Here is a 2,718-nt window from a genome sequence, read left to right as displayed (position 1 = left end):
ATATTTTGAATGGCTTCCAAACTGATGACCTCATTTTATGACACTATATCTGACAGTCTTCTGGTGTTATCCATAATGTTTTCATTTTCAGGCACTATATCTGACAGTGTTCCACTGCTATTAATAAGGTTTTCATTGCCTAAGCATTCAGAAGGCATCCACCTTTCCTTCCTAGTCTGTTGAAACATGTCCAACATGGGTGACCCTGCTGTTATTTAAAATACAAATGGAAAAGTTTCCAAAATCACAGCAAAACTCAAACCACCACAGTATGACAAATTTACAGATGAGTAATTGCAATTGTCACGATGAAAAGTTAAAAAAAATATAGAATAATGGATTGCATTAGGCAAATTTGCTGCACAAGACCTCTTTAAAGTGTTAAAATGCAAAGCTATTAAGTTTTAGGACTAAGGTGTGCCTGGTCTAAGCCATGGTATTTTCAGTTGCCTCAGAACATGGGAAAGTTGCACAGTGAATAAGGAAAACTGTAAAAGAATCGATGTAACTGAATGATGATGTTGGAGATTGTGACAGTTAGCATTTTGTGTCAATTTGACCAGTCAAGGATTCTCAGTGGTTTGACAGTTGAGACATAATTATCCTCATAATGTGATCTAATACAATGTAATTAACTATATGATGAGTTCTGCTATGAGCAGTGAATCAATAGAAACCATGTTTTCTCAGGGGTGTGTCCTGCTTCCAATACACTAGATATTTAGGCAAAGTTTGTTCGCTTTATGCTGGATCCAGATCTTGCATATAGCTCATCCTCTGACCTCTGATTCTTGCATTTGAGCCAGTGACCTGCTCTATTATCTGCCAATCCAAGGAGCCAAAAAAGCTGCTTGATTTTTCTAATATGTATAAACAGATAGCTAGAATATGTGTGGTAATGACTATTAAGGGTGTGGGATAATCGTACGAAGACAGAACATTGGATTAATTTGAGTTTATTAATATGGACCACTAAGTACAGATTCTTCATTCAGTAATTCAGATTGAGAGGTTAAAAGAGGATCTAAAAGTTTTTTTGGTTGGGTCACTGAAGCATAGATTGTGCAGTGGCCTATAATACATTTAGTTGAAGTACCAGACTTGCCTTGGTATTCTGTAGAGGAAGGAATCCAAAGGCTTTGAGAAATTGGCATGCTAGAGTGGATTTATTAGGCTAAACCCATAAGCCACACCTTTTACAATAGCAATGAAGAACAAATTTGTGAAGGGAACCCCAGCCTGCTTGAAGACAGCTGTGATTGTTACTTTAGGTAAGGCAGATTTGACCGTGGGAACTGCACTAATTGAATTAAAACATGTTACTACAATAGGGCTGATTGTGCCCTGTGGTGGGGGGAGGTGCTTAGTGGCAGCACTTAATAGACACAAGGCAGTGTGGTTACCGTAATGGACAGGGGAATCAAAGCATTAATCAGAGTAGTATGACTTGTGTGGACTTACTGAGTTAGCTACTTAGGTTGTTCCTAAGAGTGAAATAGAAGGGAAACATTAAATACTTACTTGATCTATACAAGAGGAAGAATTTGAGGTCAAGTGAATGACAGTCTAATTTGAATCATCAGAACAGAGTCATGGCTTGAGCCAGACTTGAGTCAATGTGCAGACCCAGAATCTTGAGTGAAGTAGTTAGTGACTGAGTCCCCTTAAAGAAGGATCCCACTACACTGCTAGCTGCTATTCTTTATGCTAGTCTTCCCCAAAGGTATCTATGGCCTTTTACAAGAGTGACTTTTCATTGAGTAAAAGGAAGTAATCAGAATTTGTTGAGATTACTGGACACTGACTCTGAATTAACATGAATTCCAAGAGACTCAAAATGTCACTGTGGTCCACTAGTCAGAGTGAGGCAAATGGAGGTTGAGTTAATAATGGATTCTTAGCTAAGGTCCATTTCACTGTGTATACAGTGGGCCCCCGAGTTTATCCTGTAGTAATTCCCCCAATTTCAGAAAGCATAATATGAATAGACAGAGCAACTGACAGACTCCCCACATCAATTCCCTGAAATGTGGAATAAGGGATATTATGATTGGAAAAACCAGAAGAAACCATTAGAACTTCCCCTACCTAGAAAAATAGGAAATCAAAAGTAATACCACGTTCCTGGAAGGATTACAAAGATCAGTGCCATGGTTAAGGACTTGGAGAATGCAGGGGTGGTGATTCCCCCCACACCCCCACTTAACTCTCTTATCTGGCTTGTACCAAAAACAGATGGATCTTAGAGAATGACAGTGGATTATAATTAACTTAATCAGTTGGTGTCTCCAATTGAAGCTGCTGTACCAGACATTGTTTCATTGTTTGAACAAATTAACACATTGCCTGGTACCTGGTATACAGGAGATACCAGGCAATATGTTAATTTGTGGGGTCAGGTCAATTCTTTTTTTCTCAATTCCAGTTTCTATGGATCACCAGAAGCAGTTTGCTTCCATCTGGCATGGCCTACAAAACAGTCTTACCTCAAAGGTACATCAACTCTCCAGCCCACTGTCATAATTTAGTCTGCAGGGAACATTATCTCCTTTCCTTGCCACAAGAAACCATACGGGTCCACTACATAGATAACATTATACTTATTGGACCCAGTGAAGAACTATACACGATTCTAGAATTATTATTAAACATCTACATTCTGCTGTTGTTGTTAAGTGCCATCAAGTCAGTTCCTACCCATAGTGACCCTGTATAGGG

Source organism: Chrysochloris asiatica, unplaced genomic scaffold (assembly GCF_000296735.1).
Source record: "Chrysochloris asiatica unplaced genomic scaffold, ChrAsi1.0 scaffold00335, whole genome shotgun sequence".
NCBI classification, from domain to species: Eukaryota; Metazoa; Chordata; class Mammalia; order Afrosoricida; family Chrysochloridae; genus Chrysochloris; species Chrysochloris asiatica.
The sequence above is the reverse complement of the archived record's forward strand: the minus strand, read 5'-3'. Positions refer to the sequence as shown.